Source organism: Bidens hawaiensis, unplaced genomic scaffold, assembly GCF_021521415.1.
Source record: "Bidens hawaiensis isolate Kalapana, Puna unplaced genomic scaffold, B.hawaiensis_p1.1 tig00051305_1, whole genome shotgun sequence".
Lineage (NCBI taxonomy): Eukaryota > Viridiplantae > Streptophyta > Magnoliopsida > Asterales > Asteraceae > Bidens > Bidens hawaiensis.
This window is the reverse complement of record NW_027499186.1, coordinates 1-27,382: the sequence shown is the minus strand read 5'-3', so window position 1 is coordinate 27,382 and position 27,382 is coordinate 1. Positions and strand designations below refer to the sequence as shown.

Here is a 27,382-nt window from a genome sequence, read left to right as displayed (position 1 = left end):
CCAGGAGCGACAACCCAGAAACTTATTATCAATAGAAACTGCCTCTACAATGAGCTATTTATCTACTCGGTTGGTAAAATATGCACCATTAGTTGACAATTATTTATGACTTCATCCGATTCGACCAGTGGACCAGTAACGCAATGCTCGCTATTCGGTCATGTTCTAAAAACATTGGTAGGAAATGATGTTCGTGCTGACGACTAACCATCAATAGCAACCTAGCTCCTACTTATAGAAGCCAACGTCGGTATCAACTAATTCCTACCAACGTAAGCCAATAATCGTTAGTAACTAAGTTCGTCGTCATAAAAGGTAACATCCAACTTTTTTAACCACAAAAAATCGACACAATATACATATCGTTTCAACTAAACATCCTAATGGCTCGTTCTCTATAAATCTCAATCTTTGGTCTATTTCAGGCAGAGATCCTATAGAAACATACACTTTGATGCTTATTTATTTATTTTTTTAAGAAGTTCCTGTGAATTTCTTGTCGGATCCCCTTGAAGGAGGTCTACTCTCCAGCCAGCAAATGTTCTTGTGTTTGGATGGACGATGGGGAAGCACGTTTGTATAGACCTTACTGGAGTATCCCCTCTTGTCGGGCTTTGGGATACCGGGTTTGTTGTTAGGCAAGTCGTGTTGAAGGTGGAATCAGGAAAAATTGCTAAGCATGAGAAAACATGTGCCGAGAATCAACACATCTTCATTCCTTTTGCTTTTGATACGTTTGGGTCCCTTTCCCCCCGAAGCTATTATGTTTCTGAAAAGAGTTCAACAGGTCGTGCACAGTAACTTATCGACGCCAAAGAACTATAACTTTGATTTTAGTAGGATTGAGTTTGTCATTCAAAAGGAGGTGGCAGCGCAGCTTGTTGCCCGTTTACCCACCTCTTTATTGTAATTAGATCCTTTTGTTCAATATATAAAGAAATCCTAGTTATCTGTTTAAGCTAATTGAGAAGAGTATATAACCTACATTGAACCTTGATGCCTCACACCATGCATGCAGCTAGTTGTCCATAATCCTGCATCCATCACACAAAACACTTTGGACTAAAGTTTCACATGTGAAAGAAGATGTGATTAATACGTTCATGTACCCATTGTTGGTTGAACGCGAGGCTGCGCTTAAATCTCCCCCTTTATCGATTTTAGTAGATCGGAAAGAAGTTAGAACTAATAAGACATAAGTAAACATAAGTACTAAACCTCTATTAGTCAAACAAAACCAGTGAGTTAGAACTTAGAAGTCATGTGTGCCCCTACCAAGATTCAAGAAAGCAAGATTACATGTTTATGACTTTCAAAAACTATCTCATCCCAACTATCTTTAACCAACCAAACATGTGATGTGCACATGGTATGTCAACCATACTACTAGATATGTATGGGGTCAACACACGAAACTAACATCACATGGACCCTTACAAAAATGAATAACTAGTTCTTTGTTATGGATCTCAAGACTTAATGGACCTCACAACCCTTTATAGATTTCGATTTGTCGGTATGTACTTATATATGTTGAAATGTAGCGCATTCGTGTTGTAATAATGTAAACAACAGTGATCCGTTTGTCGGTTTATATTTATATCATTTTATACCTTTTATGTCTCGTATGTCGTATCACTCTGTTAATTAAAAAAATGACAATGCTTACGTCTCTTTCTCACACTTTATCTTTATTTATCTGTAGTGTCTCGTGAATATTTTAGGAGAATAACCTACTATCGGTTCACAAGTAATTATTTTGGGGTTTTTAACGGCTAAGAAAAGGTTTTCAAGCCTACTCACATTAAGGTGAATACATCATCGTGTTCTTTCATGAAATTGAGGGTTCAAATCCTGTAATGAACAACAATGTTGATTTAGGAGTAGGATTAGATGGGTCTGTCGTCCTAGTTTTAATTTTTTTTGATATTTTATTTTTTGGTTTTGTGCATATAACAAAATGTTTTGTGCATGCATAATAAAATGATGGTGCAAAGTGAACCAAGTTTTCATTTGAAACCTTTTTCATGTGGCCCATTTAGAAGTCCAGTTATGTAGTCTTTGTCATTTTTTATTTGTGGAACCATATAAACATTTTTCTTTAAATAAACGTGCGTACATTTTTTAAACGGTAGATCGAGAAGTAGAAAAACGAACACGAGGATTTTTCGTGGTTTGATTACGGGGGTAATTTACGTTTACAGGTTGCAACCATGACGTAATTCAATTGCTTTTTGTTTTTACCCCCGTAATGAGGAATTACAAGTAGAAAATGGCATATAAATAAATACATGTTAGGGCTTTACCCTTTGTTGAATAAGAAAACATAAACGACCATAAAAACATATATGGGACTGGTCCAAAAAACCTCTCATAGCCCATTCAATGTACTCTACAGATAGAGTATCCATGGACCGACCACATAATCTCCACCCCGTAGGAACTATGAGATTCGGTTTCATTTGATTTATATATTTCTCGTGGTAGCTCTAGTTTAAGGTCAAATGAATGATCCACTGGGAGCATTTCTTCAGTCTTCATATAAAAAACATGTCTTCAAGATCTTCAAATGTAGAAGACGGCATATTTAGGTATCGTCTTGAAACCTAAGTAGTTTTTATTGTTACAAAAATGTATGAGTGACTTTGCTAGAACAATATTAAAATTTGCTTACTAATTTATGAAACTATCACAAATAATTTTAATCAATTTAGATTATAATAATCCAAATTATAAAGTATATATGAGTATAAAACAATAACTTCTAGCACAATTAACGTTTATTTTTGTTGTCAAGGGCAATTTCACTCACATAATCTTCACAAATTTACACTTGATTCATTCGGTTTTGCTCACAATGAATGTTTGTTTCGTGATTCACTCATAAGCATCCATACAAGCGAAATCTAGTGGAAATCAAGTACAAATCTAAGATGATTGTACAATGATATGAGTGTGATTTAGCTTGCCAAAAAAGAGGTGACCGTTAAGATTTTTTTTGGGTCAAATTCTCATTTTAAATTGTTATCGGCTAATACTAATAGTTTGGATTATTATAATCCGATTATCGATAATATTATAATAAAAATTATTAAACATATAAAAACTACTTATTTGAATAGAAATTCACCACTTTGAATCCTAAAAAAGTTATTCTTTACATAAACAAAGACACATTAAATTTTGGTTCAAAGGTAGACCGAATGAAACAACACCAAAGGCTAAAAAGACTAAAGAGAGCAAATAGGAATAATAATTATTTCACTTCCAATTCCATTCCATTTTAATTCTATTATTATTCTTTTTGCACCCGATTCTGATATTGATTTCTTGTTCATATTAAACGGTTCATCATGGTCATGAATATATTCTTTGAATTTATGTTCCATCATGGTAGTTTACAAACGAGTTTGAGTTGAGTCAACATCAACTCAAATCGATCCGATTTAACTCAAACTCTATCCAATAACACTAGACGTCAGCTTGATCAACATACCCAATTCGATCTTGAAGCCGACTTCATATTTAGCTCGTATTTAACTCGAGCCAGATAGTGCATTTGAAAGTTGACTCGTTTTTTATTGATGACTTTGTGTATTCAAATAACCATTTAATAGCGGTCTCAAATTATGCAGGTCTTGACTAACATAATACCATACTATTAACATTGTAGGAAATAACATACTGGGTATTGTGTGAGTAAAGTAACAAGCAAGCTACCTTGTGCACATACTCGGCCTAGAGATTTATATGAGTATTATCGTCATTCGAACGACATTTCATCAAATTTTATGAAGCTACATGAGCAAGTTGTTGAAAGAAAGAGTTATTTGCAAAGCTAGGTGTTTCTCAGTATTGTTTCGGATATGAATGTTACTCTAGTTTAGTATAATAGGTGTGAAGGGTGTGGCAGCAGAAGGCTGTTGTATTCTCTAGGTGGCAAGGCGGTATCTACGGAAACATCGTCCCACCTACACAGTATCGGCCCTACAGTATAGCTGTGCCATTGTTGATGCCGAGAGGGAAGGATGTGTGATTTGTATTAGGGCTAAACCCTAGTTGCCCTCTCATCGCCCGATATCGTTCCTGGAACATCATCACCAGCTATTGTTCCTTAATGATCAATGAAAATGATTAAGCAAAATATTATGTATTTCATTGACTATTACAATAAAATTCTGAAAGTAAATCTAAAATTTAGATTTAGACCTCTAAAAAGGTTGAGTCTGCCCTGACTTAGTTTGTAAACAAGCTTAACTCACACCAAGATTGGCCCGCTTATTTAACACACTTAACTTAACCTAATTGTAATATTTGTAGTATTGAAGATGTTTTCTTTAAGTTAGGTATTACTTTTCGTAGAGAAAAATCGCATAGCTTTAAATGACAAGTAATTATCAACATGGAAAATGCATCTTTAAACTAAAATTTAAAGAAGTGCATCTTATGACTCATGGTTGTAAAAATCCAGACCAGGAGTCATGCTGGCCGGGCGGCGTGCTTATCTTGTGTGACAACACTACAGAGCGAGTGGCTCTTCTAGGCTGGAAGCTGCGTGACAATACTACAAAGAAAGCGGTGCTTTCGTGTAACAAGCTATGGTTTCAACAGCCTTACGAGGTAGTTTGAGTTTTACGCGCTCTAAGCCCGGGTTGCACGAGGTTAGGAAGATTGGCCGCAATCTAAGCAGTACCACCCACCCCACCCTACCTCCTATAGGCTGGCGTCCGTCCTACAATCGCCCGAAAAGGAACTGCAGCAATCTTGAATAGGGATCCTACAACGATAGATAGAATCCCCATAAAAATACCACTAGTCGAGAACCAGTGATTCCGTATCCGATCAAAATCTTGGCTAATTGATCAAAGTGGGTAGCTCCAGCAGACCCATAGAACATGGAACAAAAAGGGTAGGCAGGTTTTAATCTTCGGTTAATTGTTAGTCAGTACCCCACTGAGACTAGTCGCTAATTAATTGGTGCTTGGTTAAAATCGGGCAAAATCTATAAATTTATAAATAAAATTTGGTATATATATTTATCTTTGAAAAATTACATATAAATTACAATATAACTAATTTGTAGCCCCTACCCCACCGGCCGACTAGCGCCTAACGGTTTCTACTAACACTAATCATAACAATTTACTCTATCATTTATTCATTGTTGTTTAGAACATAAAAATGTCATTTGTAAAGTTCTTAAAATAAAACAAATAAATTAGTTTATGACTACTACTCTATAATTCTCTTTTAACTATATTCATGAGCTGGCTTCTAAATATTAGATCATTCAACTTGATTTCCTTCTTGTTTTGGAGTGCTTTAGTCCCTATATCATGATTGGTATTTTAGAATTTAGTTTATAAACAAGAACACGTTTTAATTTCTGAATCTCGATAACTTCGTAGCATTGTTACTCTGACATCCGAATAAGCAAATTATGGATACTATACCACGGTACCAAGTATAAAAAATAAGTTTTGTTCATGTTGAGTTCTGAAAGTATAACGAAAAGGGATCAAAGTATTTCGGTCTGGTTTGAACACGAATATAGGATTGAACTTAAATCAAATGGTTTGTTTCTTTTGTTCATGTTTGGTTAGAACCCAAACAAGGCTCATATACACATAGTGAGGAATGAGGATAAGGTTTCCATCAAACATGTATTGTTATTTTAGTTCTTCAAACTAGTGAAGTTATGATATAAATGAAAGTGCTTGTATATTATTTGTGTATTCACTCTTTTGAATTGCTATTATTATTATTATTACTTTTTTGAACAGTGGCATTTTAATATTTTTATTAAATACCGACTAGCAAGACGTTAGACGAACGGAAAATAAAACTACATGAATAACACAGGATTTTGCAATCACTCTATCTAAAAAACTTTACACTTACTCTTCCTACTCGAGTACCAATAAAAAGGTTAAAAGAGAAATATAAGACATCATCAAACAACGAGTTATTTGGTTAATTGTTAAAAAAATCGTATCATACTGAAGTCTCCAAATTGCCCACCAAACACATAAATAATCACCCACAAAATTTCTTTCTTTCTTAGCCGCACTTAACGAAGAATTATCAAGCTAGGCCATTAAATCCGACAAAAACTTAAAATAGGTAATTTCACATCAAGTCATCTTTTGACCAAACCCCAAATCTTATTAATTGAAACACAATCACCAAGTCACGTTTTGACCAAACCCCAAATCTTATTAATCGAAACACAATCACCAAACACATGAAAAACATATTCCGTTCTATTGTTATACAGGGGGCATAAAGAAAATGGCACATCAATACCCTTAGCCATGATTACTCAAGACTCTCCACTCACAAATATTTATCTTTCGAGGTAAACAAGAGAGCCGTTTAATTTTCCCTGGAGGCGACCAGAGACACCCCCGCCCACTTTAAAGCTAGTTTTAGGTAAAAAAAAATTAACTATGAACTAATTTGTTAGTGGAAACTGTTGATATTTATGAATAAAATAATTATGAAAATAAAAAATAAATACAACTATATACTTAATCATTGTCTTTTGGATTCTCTCTGATTTGTTTTTTCTTCTTTAGTCTTTAGACAATACCTTTATTTTATATGTAATTAGCTATGAAATTGTTTTTTAAAGTTGTCAACATGCCTAAAGCCAAGATGCTAAAAACATTACCACCATTTTGAATATCTTTTATTATTTTTTATTCAACCAAAATTAACAATAACATTTTGAAGTTATTGTAGATTAGAATTTATTTTTTCTCATGAAATTAAATGTAAACCTTTTTATAAGATGTGTATATAACTGTCTAGACCCGTTTATATGCATAAGCTTAACGGTACCTTATCAAACATTTTTATACTAGTACCCTTTTTGACAATTTTTGGTATTTGTATTTTCGATACCAGTACGGGCTCATCCCTAATAATAGCCTTGTCCTAATCTTTAGTTTGTAGTAAGTCATGTGTTATGGCTTCTGTGAGAGGGCACGATGCAAACTAGCGACGCGAACACCGTCATGCACCAACGTAGAGGAGGGAGCATGGCAAGGGCGCAAGGTAGATAGCAAACGTGAGGGTATGAGCCTATGTTTATTTTTCAATGATTAATCAATCTGTAAGTCAATTATTTATCTATGCATCACTCAACAGCCACATTTCAAGAAAGGGATTAATGGAATCGGCTCGAAGCTTCAAATGGTTGTTTCTCAGTTTAATCTTTTAGATTGTTATGCACGAGTTCGTTGCGAGAAAGGGAGATTTGTCCACTATGTAGCAACCAAGTTCCTATGAAAGCTAATATTTTCTTTGAAGGGTTGAAATGAGTCGAATTCCAACTAAAGACGTGCTCGTTAAATGGAAGATTTAAACTGATCCTGACAAATGTCCTATGTGCAATGATTTGATGGAATCAGCGTGTTACTTTCGTGTAGTATAGCAAACGTGGTGTGACAATACGTGGACTAACGGTGTAAGCTTCCTTCATCTATGTTTATTCACTTAAAGATCTATTGTCTTGGTATCAAAATATGATGATTGATTCGGTTAAGTCAAAGGTGGTGCGAGTGGTGATTATAGCAACGTGCTGATACCTTTGAAAAACACGGAACAAGGTTGTTTTTTGAAAGAAAAAGGTGGTTCATTAAACGTATTGTAGAATAGATAAAAGAAAACACTAGTTTCATTTGGATCAAACATAGGGGTTAAAGTCTATCTCTTCATAGGAAAGATTGATGTACTTTCAACTTGTAATTGGTGGTTTTTTTAGCTTTGCTTCTTGCTAGGTTATTTAATAAAATTCGTAGTTAAAAAAAATCAACTTTCACATTTCATCACATTATAAGACCACGCATAGTTGTCATGTTTAGATCGAGTTATGAGAGAATGGAGACAAAATGTAATGCTTGTAAGGAGGTTTTGCCGGTTTTGAGGTTTTTTTACCACTACATTACTTTGTGCAAAGCTTCTCACTGCTGACTTAAGCGTCACGTGTCGCAAAATGTCCTTATGTGTTACCATTACACAGTTTAACACTTCTACCTTGATGTGAAATGCTAAAGTTTTTCACCCTTTACATATCACTTACCGTGGTCATTTCACATTTCATACCTCTCGGAAAGCATGACGTAAATAAAAATATTAAATTCTTTTCGGAAACCCGTAACCTTTGAACGTGGCAGTGAGTGATTGGATAATGAGGTTTCGATCGTCGAGAAGTATTAGTATAATTGTGAGTGCACGCCGGAATCTTTTTCTTTTGGGTTTCGTGAGTTTGATTGCTTCTTTTTCAAGTTTGTTTATTTTAAGCAAAATATATATTTTTTATATTAGAAAGTCATATTTTAATTCCTCAAAAATTGAGTTGTGCACGTGTCATTGTCTCACTATTACATATTTAAAAAACAATTTAAAGATGTAAATATAATAGGTATGTATAAAAAAATAACAAAGAATAACAAATTGTCATATTTGCTTAATTTCGGTTTACTGAGTGTACAAAGAATAACAAATAACCGTTTTTCTGTTTGTTTTAATCGGTTTTTGATTCAGTTCGGTTATTACACACCCTCCAATACACTAACTTTAAAACAATGATGCGTCGATTTTGCATCTGGAAACACCTTTGACGTATACACTGTTGTATTATAGAGATCAAATTTGTGCATTATAGTTATGCGACACTTATATTCTTGAAAACTATATAATGTATATATCTTATAACTTGATGCTTTAACTTATCTTAATAATAATGATAAGCCAATCTTAGTATTTGATAAATAAAATTAACATGAAAAGTAGATAAGAATAACTAAGTTTTAATATGTATTGGTAAATCTTAGTAACCAATAAAAACTAGAGTGAATAAATAATACCAGGTGCAACCTCATTTACAAGATATGATATTACTAACATATAAAGTAGTTAAATTCTTTAAGTATATGTAATGAAGGTGTAATTGTGTGATTTGTATTGATAATTGCGATTACGATTTAGACCGAGATGTGGCTATATATTTACCCCGTGCGTATATAATATTACCTCTAACATTTGTCTAATTACATTAAGTCTAGTACAAGTATACAAGTGGTTCACCTCTTTAAAGTAAAAAAGGAAAGGTGCTTAGACCTTATTTTTACAAATGCAAAGTGGCTTACCTAATTTTTTAAATCTAAAACAAGCTTTTATATGTTTTACTTTATAATAAATTATATTTAAAAATAAGTATCATATTCTCTTCCTAGTTTGATAAATAAGCACAATCTTTTAAATTTAGAAAGGGTACAAACACATAATGGATCGCAAAATATAACATAGTAGATCATAAAATATAATATAATGTCGAGCAAATCAACACAATGATGAGTAATATACAATGTTGAAAAAAACACACAATAATGACAATAAACAAAAAACACAATGATAAATTAAAATGCACGATAATCTGAACAAAACCCCTAAAATCTACAAGCTAGAAATCCAAAAGCGAAAGCCTAAAATATAATATCATATAGTCTGACGAGACGGTTCCTATGCCGCTAGTCTGAGTTCAATCGGAGTCCATTTCAATACTTTTCCTTCCGACAACTTACTAGTTTGAGAAGACTATGTATTTAAACCCGACCGATATTTATATATACTTTACCATTAGATACTTTTGTAGCAAGTATTTTGTTTTTTATACGATTTTTCATAATAAAAAGTTACCCACGTGGGGCATGTGGCATATAAAGAAAAGTTGTGTGCTTTAAAAATAGGAGAGAGAAAAAAAAAACCCACAAAACTGTTGTCCTATTATATTTTGGTATATTTCAATCATAATGATTATTTATTTCCGATATTTAAAAATGATAAAAATCAATCATTTTTAAATTAGTTGACGTTTTAACCTTAAGCCTTAAGCCAAAATGACATTGTAATATGCAATGAGAGGTTCTTGCATATTTCTTTTTGAACATTTAACAAACTTAAACTCTTTAGTATCTTTATTATTTATAACCATTTATTAATTTTTGTTGATCGCAAAACGATGATTACATGTTTTCTTATTTGATATACATAAATTCATGTTCATTGCAAGGTTGCAAAAGTCATTAGACGAACCCTAAGCGGTTGACTAGGGAATTGAGTGCACTCGGAGTACTCGAATATTACTCGGACATGGTAAATATAAAGAAAATTAGTTTTTAGATGGTATATATATGTCAAATATCATAAGTTTACTAATATTTATAACAAAATTGGTGAATACCAATATAAATAAGAAAAATACATTTTTAACTAATAAATTATTCTAAAAATTTCTAACCGTTAATTAAAAAAAATGATATTTGTTCTTTAATATTATATAAATACGAATTATGTTTTACTTTTTTAGGTCAAAATCGACGCAAGTTCACCGACTAGATGCGATTCTGGCTGAGGTTGACCACCTTTGATCGATTCTTAGTAATTAGGCAGAGTTAAAGAAACTCACACCGGCGACATACCTTGTAATGAGTACTCGGCTTTGTAAACCTACTTTTACAACATTGGTTCATTGTTATCCAACATAAACAAAAAGACGGACACGCATACTTATACTCGCACTCATACATATAAATAGACACCTAACATCCATACTTATGAATACACACTTGATCATACACAAAAGAACACATGTGCAATGATACATTCACACATTAGAATAATTATTTTCCAAATATAAGCACCTGCCCAAATCACTTTAAAGTTAGTGAGAAACCATAAACCTAAACTAAAGTAAGGACCTACTAAAACACATGGTTTTCTGCCAAATCAAACCCATGTGCACCACAACTTGAATCAAAATGGTGGTTATATGAAGAGAATGGTTTGAAAATCAAAACAATGATTGTGTTTGGTGTGATAAGAAAATAGAAAATTTGAGAAGAAATTAGGGTTTTTGTTCGTGTTTGTAAGAAGATCTCGAGAGTCGAGTGGAGATGCATTGTGGCTAGATTAAGGGACACCGTAAGTGTTTTGAGGTTTTGTCACTAGCTGGATATGTGTTGATGAAAACATGTCTAGTATTAATTGCCTATTTTGATGATGATGAAAATTAGATAATATACGTGAAATGCTAATTAAAGATAACTGTATGATCAAAACTGCTTGGAATCCCATTAAACAACCAAATTACACCAAAGATGGATCTTCAAATTTTGCATAGAACTCTTATGATAGATGAATGAATCAACAGCAAAAATCTTTGCTAAACAATACACAATGGATGTACATGGTTGATGTTGCGAAGAGGCATTGCATTGATCTTCCAAAACAAACTTGAAGAAATCTTACTACGGATCAACCGTTCCAAACCTACAAGAATGGAACCATTGGTGCACTCTACGGTCAATGTCACGGGTGGTTGTGGATCTACATTACTACCCTTTGCATGGGCGAAGTTTATTTAGGGCCAGAGGTGGCCCCGCCCCCTGTTTTTCTACTTAGTAGTTTAAATTTTCTGGTTTACGTCAAAAAATATTTATATGTGGTGTAAATTTACATGTTTTTATCTTAAAATTTGAGCCTCCCCCTGTTTATGAAAATTTTTATATATAGTGAGTTCGCCCCTCTGGCATATTCGTCCAAGATTCGTCACTGACTCTTTGTACTAGATTTTGTAACAACCGAATTCGAGCATACATGAAACCAAGTTCTTATTACTTAAAAACGCAACCTATAAAAATAATAAAAATTTTATTTTATCTGCTTTTATAAATCTAATAAAGTTTTATTATAACTACGTTTTGTATATTGAGTCAAAATACTTCTGCATCGGCCATAAGCCCATAATGGCTCGAATTTTAAAATTATTATAATCATTGTTTAAAGCTTGGCCAAAAATAAAATTTAGTTTTTAAACTATTGTAACAATCAATTTTAAATGAGAGCTATCAATCTAGAAGTCCTCATGAATTTTTTAAATTATCTTTGAACCAATTTGAAAAAATTAGTTAAATAATGATTAAATTGTCGGCTGTTATATTGGTGCAAAGAATCAGTAGATGTTTTACCAACAAAATTGACAGAGACGAATACATAAATTTTAAATGACAAATAAAAAAGAGTCATGTTTTATATTGATTTGTATCTCAAGTGTGGAAGTGAAGGTATCACAAGACTGCGTAGAGCTAAAATACGAGGTATTTTATAGCTTAGTCTAGTTTTTATGAGAGTTTTAATAATTTATAAAAAAAATAGAAAAATTATATATAACGATAGAGAAAAAGAATAAGATAAAAAAAGATTAAATAATTTAGCAATATATTTTTGTAAAAGAAAGTGAATTTTAGAGATTGAGAGAGAGTTATATATGAATGTTTAAAGAGAGATTATATAATATCTTTATTCTAGTCTTTTTAGCTTGTAAATAGTAATCTAGTCTTGTTTTTATTTTATTTTTAAAAGTGTTTAAAATTACTCTCGATACTCGAGTGAGACTTTATGAGATAAGATGTCAATTGTCTTGACTCACCCATAAACACCACTAAAGAGAAAACTTTTAAGTCAGATTTCGAATCTTAGACCTCAAAAGTCCCGAGCCTTAGCGATTATCATATGTCATTAAACACAAGGTCAATTGCAATAAATATACTTATCTAGGTGACAAATAAATCAATGCACCTGTCTTTGATGAGGCTTCAACAAATTGCTTTGGGTAGATACGAAATAAGGGACTTGGTATAACTAAGTTAAGTAGTGTTGGTTATAACAAAGAATGTATCTATTATGTTCTAACAAAAACATTTAATTTCATAGACAGAATTTAAATGAATAATAACGTCTGCAAGTAATGCTTTAATGCTATTTAAGGCGAAGAAAGCCGTGAACGCTAACAAACGTGTCTAGTCATTTGATACGTCACCCGCAAACATTATCACAAACTTTTTTCAAACAGTGACTCCTTCCACTGGTATTCGTATTTTTCTACATCATACTAACTTTTACTTCTCTTATTCATAACCAATATATTACAATAAAACTATTTAGTTAGATTATCATATAGTATTTATAACTTATAAGATAAACTATTTGTTATTCAACAAGTTATGATGATAATCTATTTATAATTTTATGATCTAGCCTATTTATTAAAGATCATTATTTAATCTAAAAGAAAAAACTATTTTAATTTGAAAAGCAGTATAACATGGACATAATATAAAAAAAAAAAAAAAAAATCAGATTATATAGTTAATTTCATAAACCATAAAAAGTTATTTATGGCTGCTAACCGACTAATTATTACGATAGGAAACTATTTTTCAAAAAACAATGCGAAGAGTGTTGCCAATAACTTCACATTTACTCACGCGTTATGAACATTTATATTTATCAGCGTTGGTTAATATTGTTGTCAAGCCATTCACAAATGCGTACTTTATATGCGGGATGATGGCTTTGCTTCATTGTGCCAACACCATGCATTTGGCGATGAATTTAGAAGATTGGGATAACGTATCGATGGGATCAAAATTTCATGGTACTGAAAAAGGCGAAACATTGTCCCCGTGGGCCCCACTTTTCATCCCATCTCGAACTTGCTCCTATTCCCTAATAATAAAAATCACATAAACAAATTTGACTTAAAAAACAGGTATGCTGGTTTTTATTAATCTCATTTATCATCTTTTTGGTCGATGGCGGTCCCAATTAACGAATTGGCTGCTGCCGATCCCATCTTTTAATGTGTTTGTTCCCAACAGTCCGCGACTAACAGCCTTCACGTCACTACTTGAAGGTTGCCGAAAAGTCGTGTTTTTTTGCCGGAAAGCTCAACCTGAACATCGTCACCACCACCACCAACTGGCTCGCCACCAACCAACCACCACCACTTGAGCACCACCAACCGTCCGACGATGGTTCTAGGGTTCCGAAGACTTCAATAATTGGGACTTTTAATAGTCCGGTCCATGGTTACAAAGATGTTTGGGACGAAAATGTTGCGTATTCCGGAAAAAATGTGAATTTTCCTTCCAAAAACGTTTTTCCGGCGACTGCAACTAACGGCGATATAATTCTATTAGTCGCGAACCATTGTGAACAAATATGACAAAAGATTGAATCGCTATCAACTAATTCGTTAATTGAAACTACCAACGATAAAAAAATAATAATTAAAATTAATAAAAACCAATACAGCTAGAAAAAAAATATAACCATAATATTTTATGGGCTTTCAATTTCAAACTGATATTCATTTTTATTACTCCCAAAAATTATAAACAAAATAGTTTTAAGAATGTTTTATTGGTGATCCCAGTGAAATGATTAAACTCTGAGATGGAAACCAATCAACTTTATTCTTTGGGTGAATTTTCCACATAAGTTTGGTCCCAAGTGACTATTGTATCAAATGGGATAACTACTTGTATCATTTTGTCAACACTTCTTTATCTACAATATATGCGTATAACATACATGTCTTTTCCATAACAATTCATCCACCCAAAAAATGGTTCGATTATGACATTTTGGGTCCATAACAATCGTACACGTTTCAATTAAGTAAAAGGGAAAAGCTTTTTAGAATCCGAATAATATTATATAAAAACCGTGATTAATAGGCTGTAGGTCATGGCCTATTCCCATTAACATTGTTTTGTATGTACTATATTCGGCTTTAATGTATGTATTGCGGCTTGCCAATAGAGGAAACGTAGTAATTCGTGGTATACTAATGTCATTTGATTCTTACAATATGTTCTTGTGTTTTAACATCGTTTGCGGTATGTATAAAAATTCGACGACTCATGTTGGTTGCGTGAAAAGTTGAACAATTAATGATAGTTATATAGATATAAGATTTGTGAAGAGGTAGGTCCCAGCAGAGCCCAGTTGGACCCGCAAGACTCACCTTGAAGAGGGACGTCTGCGCAGAAACCAACTGGATCCGCAGGACCCACCATGCTCAGAGACGTGACGTCCTTACGCGCAGTACGCAAGCTGTTCCCGCAGGAAATGCCTCCCAATGGTGAAGGACTCTGCCTGTTCCCGCAGCTGCGGATACAAGCCATCAGGGAAGGCCACCCGCGCAGCAAGGCTACACGCACAAGGCACTTAGCTCTCATCACTCAGTGTCACCTGAAGGAATGAGCAAAGCCGGGAACAATCCCGCACAAAGGCGGGAGGGGGAATACTCCCGCCCAACTAAGCCAGTCCGTACGATACGGGAAGATCTTCTGTACTGTACCTGACGAGGTATGGGCAAAAGATCTGACTAAAGATACGACAGCTTATTGACAACAGTATGGCGAGCAGCATGCTCCTGTACTGTATGTCACTATTAGCCGCTGCCTACTCACCAACTCCTGTCATACCACGCGCATAGCCGGCAGTTGGAGGAAAAGGAATAGTACACAGCAGGCCTGGTCACTGTCAGCCGCTGCCTACCCACCAACTACCAGCAGGGCACGTGCGTAGGCCACAGTTGGTGGAACAGGAATACTATTCAGCCGGCCACACCTCCTTGGAAACCTACCTTCGGCTATAAATACCCCAAATGGTATGATCATCATATCTTATCATATTATCATCATATTATACCTGATATCTGCTCTAGCAATCTCTTAATATACATTTATATTTAAAGAGCAATCTAGTCTGATTCTCACGCCGGAGGGTGGTCACAAGGAGGAACCCCCCCCCTTCTCAGTGACAAGCTCACGGTGTCTGTTTTGCAGGTTATCAGAAGAACCATCTTTGCCGGGTCTAACCCCTCGTGGGAAACATCTATCTAACCCCCAGGTTACCCCGTAATCTGCCCGGGGTCCGGTTAGTGTTTCTTCAATTTGTTATTCGGTAATATTAAAATTAACGCTTTTCTTATAAGTTATGATATGTGATACGAGAAAGTTTAAACTTTAATAAAGATCGATCAACCAGTTTTGTTCACTACAAACAGGCTAAAGGGTATAACAAAATAGGTTATCACACTTTGGTGTTTTTTAATTAAAGTTTAAACTTTCTCGTATCACATAAAAGCGTTAATTTTAATATTACCGAATAACAAATCTTATATCTATATAACTATCATTAATTGTTCAACTTTTCACGCAACCAACACGAGTCGTTGAATTTTTCTATTGGTATTTTTTTACAAACGACAACATTCATAGTCAATAAAATCTCACTCGTAGTTGAGCTAGAGATAAAGACCGGTCCCAGTCCCTAGGGAGGGTGGGACATCCACGCATCATGCCTTTAAAGAATAGAGATGATGCTTTCAAGGAGACGCCCGGCTTCAAAAACTATATACGAACCTGAAAAAATATCAGAAGCATAGTTAATAGTTTGCTAATTACATAAACCCTGCGCAAATGTATAATAGGAACAAATAAATTACCATAGAGAAACGACGACATGTAGACAAAAACATTCAAAATGCCACCACAAGTAAAGGAAAAGTTAGCACTTAAAATAAAACTTATTCAACACTACGTCATGTCGTCATCCCCTAAAATTCTTTAACCTTATCTTACGTCTTTTCGAAGTCCTATCCTCGACCACGTCCTTGAAGTGGTGAAGATCTAGCAAATCTCGTCTAATCATCTCCTCTAAAGCTAGTTTCAACTTTCAATCTACCTCTACTTCTCCCTTGGCAAGGTTTGGCTCAAACTTTAAAACATTACAGCATACGTCTTTTGCCCATTTGTAGCATGGTTATACCGGTACATTATGGGTGCGATAATAACTCATTTCACGAATTTGTCTTTACACAAATATTGTTAAACACATTGAGATCTAACTAGACCAAAACAAACTCTCCCTGTCTCAAAGAGATAAAAGGCAAGTTTGATTATTATTATTATTAGAGGAGTGGGGGTGGTCCGTTATACACGGCCATCACGAGTGATGGCATCACGAACACCGCCGCCGGTCCCCCCATCACACGTGATGGGGGTCCGGCCGTGATGGCCATCACGTGGTGAATACCAATAAATTTGAACGTTGGGGAGGGGGTGACCGTTGGGGTTGGGTAATTAAAAAAAAAATTTAACAATATAAATTAACAACCATTTCAATCCAACTTAAAATCAAATCCAACTCAAAACACTCTCAATCTTCTACTATAAAAACCTATTTCTTCACCACTTCAATTCAAAACAAAAAAATATGGATTTTCCGAGCAACTCGTTTCCGCTAGACACCGATAGCTCTTCGTCTTCGGACGATGACATTGTTGAATGGTTCCCGTTGTTATTTAACGAACTTGAAGGCCTGAGTCATCCAAAGAAAAAAATGGTGGATCGTGATCGTATACATGCCCACGAAGTGCTAATGAACGGCTATTTTGTGGAGGAGCCGAAATACAATGACGAGACGTTCAGGGATCGGTTTCGTTTGCCGAAATCTTTATTTTTAAAGATTGTAGCGGACGTCGAAGCAAGCGAAGAATGATTTCAAGAATCTTACGACGCGAGGGGCAAACGAAGTTTTACGGCGCTTCAAAAATGCACATCCGCTATTCGTCAATTAGCGACAGGTAACCCACCCGATCAATTCGATGAATACTTACAAATGTCTTAGAGAACTTCACGTGAATGTCTGCAATTCTTTTGTAACGTGATTATTAAATTGTATGGCAAAGAGTTTCTACGAAAACCAACAAGACACGACATTACACGTCTTTACGCTGCGCATGAGGCTAGATGGCATTTTCCAGGGATGCTCGGTAGCATCGACTGTACACATATCGAAAGGAGGAATTTTCCACGGGAGTTTCGAGGGGCGTATGTTAGGGGTGATATCAAATGACCGACTATCGTACTTGAAGCGGTTGCGTCAAATGATTTATGGATTTGGCATTCTTATTTTGGTGTTCCTGGCTCAAACAACGACATCAGTGTTCTATACACATCACCATTGTTTCAAAGCGTGACAGATGGTACCGCACCCTTCTGTCTGTATTTTGTCAACGGGAGATATTACAGACGTGGCTACTTTCTTGTCGATAGTATCTACCCGGCATGGTCTGTTTTTGTGAAAGCCTTTTCGTTTCTTGTCGAGGTCAAGGAAAAGGCGTTCAAGAAGTTGCAAGAATCGGCAAGAAAAGATGTCGAGAGAGCTTTCGGTGTCTTAAATGGTAGATGGTGCATACTTAGTCGACCGGTTCGTACAATGAAAAAACCCATGATCTCTAGCATATTATATGCATGCATCATATTGCACAATATGCTAATAAAAGAAGACGGACGTGCAATTTATCCAGATTGGGTGCCGGATCCTCCTACTCAAGTTCCCGTTCCTGAGAACGTGCAATTAGACTTGCGGAACGAAAATATTCACCATCGGTTGAGATATGATCTAGTTGAACTTGTAGGTTCTTTAGGTTTGGAATTTCCGAATTCGGACGAGTAGTAGATTGTTTAATGTAACTTTTATTGTTTTTAATTTACTATTGTTTTTAATTTTTAAGTTGTAAAAAAATATTAAAAAAAAAATTTCCATCACACCACACCACTACCCCCCAAAATTCCATCACTAGTGATGGAAAGTGGTGAAGTGAGGTGGCACACTTGTATTGGTGAGAGCAAGTGATGGTTTTTAAACCATCCCCACCCCTCTTAATTGTTAGCTATCATATTAACCAACTAAACCAGTTTAATTATGGACTCAAAACCAACTTTTAGAAGCCGTCATGGCCGATTTTTGAGAAAACATTAACCAAGTCAAAAGTCAAAACATCATGAGAGAACACAAGTACAAGATTTAGCCGTCCAGTCAGCGCAGGTGGGACCCACACGCACAAAGTTTATGCAAGATCACGGGTTGGATTTACTTATAGTTTATTTTATTTGAGCCAATGGATTCACTTTATAGTTATCACCGTTTATTTTATTGGAGCCAATCAATTTGTGACTCATTGTAAAGTGTTGTCTAAATAATACACATATTTACCTATATTATTGTTTGTATATGCTATATGATATATTATATAAATGCTGAAAAAATGTGTGTTATATGACAAAATTTTGTAGTTGTTAAACTTTGGGTGAATATTCACAATGAATGATTTTAACTACACATTGTGAGGTTGTAAATTTAGATCCCGAGTTTACCTGGTTTTTTGTTTTACCGTGTGTACTAGAGAATTCTGCTCTTATTGTGGCACATCGACTGTCAAGTGGCAGTTGACGATATAGTTTCCTGACGGAACGCCCAAGACAAAATAGTCTGGCCAATGTGGGGCAACGGAGCTTTCCAAATTGAAGTGTAAGGTGACCTAATAGACAAGAAAGTCATTCCTAAAAAAATAGACATACTATTTAAATACATGTGTTTTTTTTTTCATTACTAATGATCTAAAACATGGATTGAGTTATTGCCAAGAATAAAAATGGGAAGTTATTTTTAGAAAATGAATACAAATGAGAAAAATGATAATGATTTGTGGCATAATAAAAACCTCAATAAAAATTAAAAAAAAACTAACAAAAAATTGTTTATTTTTGTCATTGATTGTGGCTGTTTTCTTTGACATGGTATCTTTTTCCCCTCAATATTGTGTCATATTTTGCAATAGATTGTGTCTTTTTTTTTTATTTTTTCTTGTGATCTTTGTTTATTTCGTCATTATGTCTTTTTGTTTTTTTTTTATGTTTGAAAAGCAAAAGACGTGAGAAACATTTTTGTTTTTATTTTTTCTATTTTAATTTATATTTATATTTATGATTTTTTATTGAATTTTTTAAAGCCATAAATGCTTCTCGCAATTTTTATTTTTATCTCCCCTTATATTTTAACCTTTTTCACTTAATTATCATTATTTAAAAAGTAAAATATATAAGCGATAATAAGTTTTCTTATTTCCTTATCAAAAACTAATGGATTAATAGACATGACTATTTAAATATATGCGTGCTTTTTTCAATTACTAAAGATCTAAAACATGGACCAAGTTATTGTCAAAAATAAAATGTGACCAATTTGAAGTAGGTCAAAGAAAAGGACCAACTAAAACCAAAATATGAACTTGATTAGGATCGAAAGATAGCATCTTTTGTTTACCAACTCGGACTACGACTATATGACATCGCAAGCTAATAATATGACCCGATCCAATTATAATATTATATATGTTGTACACTATCTAATTTCAAACAACTTGATTACTTTTATATGATATTACAAAGGAAAACTTAAAACAAGTTTAGTTAAGCTCAGACACGAATTTTGAATAACTCTATAAGCTCGAGCTCGGTTTAGGCTCCCGTTTTATTAATTACCTATGTACCGTAATTTCTGAAATGTATTAATTACATTGTTTTTTAACATATAAGTATATAATAATTTATTCGAAAATATCTAGTATTTAATTATATATTGTATTATATAGATAATAATATATTAACATAAATAATAGTCGTATTGGCTCTCGATGCATGAAGTTAGGCACACTGTCGTTTATTAAATAATTTTATCCTAGACTCGACACAATTAGAACTATTAGACGACGAAAACACGATTATCTCACGATAGACTTGACTCGATAATAAATGATATTGTATTATGACTATTAGAAAGACGAAAAGTATTAGTTTAGTTGGTTTTGGCTATTGATGATACAAAAGAAGACCCAAAGGGATATGGTATTATATTATGTGTTATGATCATAATCCTATGGTCCGTCCATGTCACTCTCATTCCTAAATTAAAAAATTATAATAAAAAGACAATAATGCCCTTTGAAAGACATTAATAAACTTGAGGTGGGCAACTAAAACCGGTTAACCGAACCGACTCGTAAATCAAACTGAAACCGAACCGGTTTGAAACCGATTATGTAGAAACCGGTTTGGAATCGACTGAAACAGTAGGTTTGGAACCGGTTTGTAATTTTCTCCACCAAAACCGGTTCAAAACCAGTTAACCGAACCAAAACTGGCCAAAACCGAGCAAAAACCGGTCAAAACCCGAACCGAAACCGGTCGTAATCTGATCAAGAAACCGGTTTAAACCCGAACCGAAACAAATCATAAACTCGCTTTTGACTTTTGTTGACCAAACCGAACCGGTTTTAAAACCCAAACCGGTTTTAAGTTTTAAAACCGGTTTGTAACTTTCTCTACCAAAACGGGTTAACCGAACCAAAACCGGCCAAAACCGAGCAAAAACCGGTCAAAACCCGAACCAAACCGGTCGTAATCTGATCAAGAAACCGGTTTAAACCCGAACTGAAACAAATCATAATTTGGTTTTGACTTTTGTTGATCAAACCGAACTGATTTAAACCCAAACCGGTTTTAAGTTTTAAACCGTTTTATGCACCTCTATTAATAAACATGGGATCACTAAAGGGGTAAATGCGTCATTTCAATGAGATAAATAACTACAAGTTATTATTAAAGGGGTTTGCCTAATACAAACAAAAGAGATTTAAAAGCATGATCATATTTAAGTTAAATGGTCAATAAACATAACCATAAGAGGTGTTCAAAACAAACTTGGCTTTTAGTTGCTTTGTTGTTTGGGTTAATTTTGACCCCTAAAGAAATATTAGATAGCTTTGTATACGCAAAGTTTCATTATAATAATATTAAAAAAATTAACTTTAAATATAATATTGTTTAAGCAAATATGAATTCAAGAAAACGTGTTATAAGTTTAGTCGTAATAATTTGTTGATGGAATATATAGTTGCTTTGTAGCTGTCATTTATAAGCATGCTAAAAAGAAAAAAAAAAAAAAAAAGAAAACTAGAAATCCAAAATATAAATGATAATTAGGTTGTTGAATTAAACTTCAATTAGCAGTCATGTTAAGGCTATTAAATAGAATAACATCTGTCATTTTCATATAATTATTCAAAGAATATTATATTGTCATATCATAATATGAATTATGTAAAATCCGTAATTATCTTCTTTGCTCATACTCATGAATAACTCGCGCATTTGTTTTTTTTTATCAGGGTGAAAATATTTAGATAATTCACGAATATTAAGATTGTTTTCACTCAATCATGCCATGCGGAGTAATCATCTTGTTCCTTATAGTTATGCATTCAAAACGTAATGTGATAATTTCTTATAGATTACCCATTTTTTTATCAGATTGTACTCGATGAGATTTACCCTACTATCACAGTCGAGCGCATGATTAGCCTAAGAGGTTGTAAACACATTCGAGATTCCTCCCCCTTAATAAGATTTGTTGCACCATCCGAACGACACATGAGTAAATATGCATCCATTAATAACACCAAATCTCTCAAGCAACTAATTTCGTCCGTTTTTTCTATAAGCAACTTTTAGACTTTTTTAGTTACCCGAATGCAAACTTTACAGAAGCATCCATTCTAAGACTGCTTCCACCTATTTGCGCGTAACCTTTTGACTTATTTTCTCATCTAAAATAAAAAAGAATAACAAAAATAAAAAACAAAACAAAACTTTGGATTATTAATCATTTTTGTCTGATCTGTGACCCATTTATTTTAAAGTCAAATAAATACTGCAAATGGTTTATTATTATTATTATTATTATTATTATTATTATTATTATTATTATAATCGATTAAAAAAGACGTCCAAAGTGAAAGAAATTATCCTAACTTTAAAAAGTTGCCGACTATTATTTGATAAATAAACGGCTTTAGAGACGTACACGATTAAAACCCAAAAAACTCACATATCGCGAGAATATAATCAAATATAAAACGAATAATAATAGCCGATTTAATTAAAAAAAAATAAAAAAGAAAATTGCACGAATAGTCCATGTGGTTACACTAGGTTGTAATTTTGGTTCTTGGATTTTTAAAACTGCAATTTTAATCCAAACATTTACGGAATGGTTGCATGCTTAGTTCCCACCATTTATTGATGTTAGTTTTTTAGAGCATGTTTGGGATTGAGTTTGAAAAATGCTTATTGGTTTATTGATGTTTTTTAAAAACCAATAAGTTAAAATGTGTTTAACAATCACAAAATCTTTTTTATTTTAGCTTTTTGAAAGAGTTAAAAAGCAGTTTTCCAAAAAGCCTTAAATCATGACTTTTCAAAATGACTTTTTAAAAAAGCCAATAAGTATTTTTTCAAACTCAATCCCAAACTTGCTATGAAAAAATGATGCCATATGCTGCTTATATGTGTGGGATATCATGGGTTTTCAATTTGAAGCTCCAATAAAATAGTCTTCCATAACTCCCAACCTAGACTTCAATGACTTTGGATTTTTGAACTGAACCTTTGATTTTATTAGAGTTTCAAATAAAATAAAATTGAAATGACACAAAATTGAAATGACACAACTACTTTCACATGAATAATGCATAACATCATTTTTTAGTTAATGACAAACTGGAATTAACGGTGATGACTAAACGTGCAACCATCTAGGGTTGTAAACAAACCAAGCTAAATTGAAGGACTTGTTCATGCTTATCCCTTTTATTGGACAAGCGAACGGTTCACCAACACCTAAGCGAACGGAATTTCCTATTCATGTTCGTTTATTAAGAAATGAACTTGTTCGTAAATGATACACCAACATGAATGAACACAAACAATATTTTATATGATTTGGTTGATAATGGTCTGTGCCAATTGTTAGTTCAAGTTACCAAGTTTGTGTAATTTTACACGTAAATTAATCACATAACACCAATATATATATATATATCTGTGTGTGTGTTTGTGTTGTTTTACAGTAATATTTTTTGCTTAAATTTATATGATAAAATTAGAAAAGTCATTAAAAATATAAAGCACCTATAACAAACAAACATTAACGAATAAAAATGAATGTAAATAAACTCCATATCGAACACTCATGAACACTATTTAATATACATGATCTCAGTTCATGTTCGCTCATTTAGCTAATCGAACTAAATTCCTTATTCATGTTCATTCTTGTGTTGTAAAAAATCACTAGGCGCTAGTCGGACGGTGGGGTAAGGACTAGGGGTGAGCAGAAAACCGAATTAACCGAATCGAAACTGAATTAACAGAAAAAACCGCACCAAAAAAACCGAACCGAAGCATTAACCGTCGGTTAATTTTTTGTTTTTTCAAAAAACCGAAATTTCGGTTTCGATTCGGTTATCCATTTTCAAAAAACTGAAAAAAACCGAACCGATTGATGATGATATAAAGTCTAACAAGTTGATGTGGAATGGACTAAACTTTTAAGATAAATAAATAAGATGATGAATGAAGATCGGGACTAGACTTTTAATGTTTTCTAATTTTTAAACTCTATTTAACAACTTTGTATTCGTATAGTTCTACGTAACACGTGTCTAATTCAATATATATGTGGACCGTGGTATTCTAACACGTTCTTATACAAGCTTAAAATATGCATTTTCATTTTTTAATTTTTGTTTTGCAATGTCAACACAAAATTGAAAAAAAAAACTGAAAATAACCGAACCGAAACCGAAATTAACCGAAAACCGAAAAACCGGAGAACCGAAAACCGAACGGTTTGTATATTCAAATAACCGATTACTTTAGTTTCGGTTTGGGTTTCGCCTAATAACCAAACCGAATCGTGCTCAGCCCTAGTAAGGACTAGCGACTAATCGGATTAATAGGGGTTAGTCCGGATTAATCATATTATAACTTATATGTAAATTTTCAAATATACATATGATATTTCAATTTTGACTGATTTTGGGCAAATAGAGATTAGTGATTAATCACGATTTTCACAACACTCATTCGTATATTAAACAAATGATCACAAACGAATTTCCCACCAAATAGTTTACAAACAATTCGCCAACACATTCGGTTCCGTCTCACGATTTGATCTAGGGACCCAAATATGCAAATCATTCAAATCGCGGGGACCATTCATCAAACTTTCTCAAAAATCAATATAAAAACCAGCCAGTACACTTGTCATTACCGGCTACCACCAGTTACCGGTCACCTCTCACCTCCATAAGAACAGTCGAACACGGCGGCGACTCGAACTCAAAAGTTATAATAAAAATAACCCAGCTGGTTGTGGGCCCCACGCGCCACCGCCGACCACCGTAATCCTCCTCCTCTTCTTTCTCATTCCATGTATATATATTAATAATAATATGTATATGTGACTAATATGTGTATGTGTATGTATGTATACATATTGTTCATATTAAAGATTAGTTTTCTTTAAAGATTAATAATAATAAAGTTTGGATTTTTATTACAAATGAAGCAATAAAAACAATAAGCCAGTTGTTATTTCCCCCTAATTTCTCATACCCATCAAGATTTAACCCTAAAAAGCCTTTTGCTTTGCTTATTTCTAGAGAGAGAAAGTAAGAGAGAGAGTATTATTTATGTAAGTAATTAGTTATTATATATTGAAAAAGCAAGGTTTTTTATTTCAAGATTTTGTCAAAGAAAGATAGCTCAAGCTCACAAATACATGTTTTATTGATGAATTAACCAAGAATCAAGATTTTTCAAGATTTGTAATTTTTGGTGATTTGGGGGTGAAATTGGATGCAAGATTCAAGATTTATACTTTCTTGGTAAGTTTTTATTCTCTTTTACTTATTTACCTTTTATTTTCAAGGTTTTTTTTGTCAAAGAAAGATAGCTAAAGCCCACAAATACATTTATTGATGAATTAACAGAGAATCAAGATTTATAATTTTTTGGTGATTTGGGGGTGAATTTGGATTCAAGATTCAAGATTTATACTTTCTTGGTAAGTTTTGATTATTATTTTTTTTTAATTTCAAGATTTTGTTAATTTAAGATAGCTGAAGCTCACAAATACATGTATTGATGAATTAACAGAGAATCAAGATTTATAATTTTTGGATGCAAGATTCAAGATTTATACTTTCTTGGTAAGTTTTGATTATCTTTTGTTGTTGTTTAAGAAAGCAAGCTTTTTTTATTTCAAGATTTTGTCAAAGCAAGCTCACAAATGCATATATTGATGAATTAACAGAGAATCAAGATTTATGATTTTTGGTGATTTGGGGGTGAAATTGGATGCAAGATTCAAGATTTATACTTTCTTGGTAGGTTTTGAGTATCTTTTGTTCATTTATTTGTTCATTTAGATCTGATATATGTATTTATGTTTTTGTTGCCATTAATGGATTAGCATAATAAATTTGATTACTTGGCAGTGTTTGTTACTTTGTTTAGCTAATAGAATTTATTAGATCTTGAATTTATTAGGACTCTGACTCATCAGTTTCTTTTAAAAAGAATGGTTATCTGATATGGGACTTTTGATTGATATATCATGTTTGGGATTACAGTTGATAAAGGTTCTTACTTGGTGATCAAAAGTGAAGATTTCAAGAAATCTTCATTAGGTTTGTTTATAAAGATTCAATCTTTTCGGGTTTGATTCGAGAAGGAATGTTGGAAAGAGAGGTCTTTTTTGGTTTCGAAAAACTTCAGAGGCAAAAGGGATACCACTTGGGTCTTTATGAGTAATTGCCGGATCGAAAAGATCGATTCTCATCAAGAAAAAAGACGATTGGAGATCGAAGATGAAGAAAGATATCGTTCACCCGACAAAAACCCGTAAAGGGTGTGATTAATCTTGACCTTGGAATAAGGTCTCTTGATCTTTCATTAGCCCCAAACGATCAAACCGATAATAATAATAATAATAATGATGATAGTAGTAGTAATCAAGGCAGCACGGGTGATGACTCGGATTCAAGCTCCCCAATCCACACCGTTGATCAATCCGATGGCGATGATGATGGGAATGATCAAGGCAACGCGGGTGATGACTCGGATTCCGGTTCTTTGATCCCTGCCAATGATCAATCCGATAGCAATAATCAAGGCAACGCGGGTGATGACTCGGATTCAAGCTCCTTGATCCCCGCCATTGGCCGGGACAACTCGATTAGTTGTCTACTCAAATGCTCAAGATTCGATTACGGGGCGTTAGCATCACTCAACCGAACATTTCATAACCTAATTAGTAGTGGTGACCTCTATAGATTAAGAAGAAAAAACGGTATTATCGAGCATTGGGTTTATTTTTCTTGCCATTTGGTCCAATGGGAGGCTTTTGATCCGAACAAACGGCGTTGGATGAATCTGCCGACAATGTCGTCAAACACATGTTTCCAGTTTTCGGATAAAGAATCGTTAGCCGTAGGGACCGAAGTTACTCGTGCTAGGAAAAGAGGTTCTTGATCATGTAATATATAAGTACAGTTTTGTTAACTAACTCGTGGTCGTTTGGGCAGTTAATGAACGAGCCCCGATGCTTATTCGGGTCGGCAAGTCTTGGAGAGATTGCAATTGTAGCCGGTGGGTCCGACCCGAATGGAAAGATTGTGAGCTCAGCCGAGCTTTATAATAGCGAGACGGGTGCGTGGGATACACTTCCAAACATGCGTAAACCGAGAAAAATGTGTTCGGGTGTGTTT

The 27,382-nt window shown here is 33.8% G+C and overlaps 1 pseudogene; it reads left to right on the top strand.

The window, feature by feature from the left end:
• The first annotated feature begins 561 nt into the window (after positions 1 to 561).
• On the top strand, positions 562 to 27,376 carry LOC143598953 (uncharacterized; annotated as a pseudogene).
• The last annotated feature ends 6 nt before the right edge of the window (positions 27,377 to 27,382 follow it).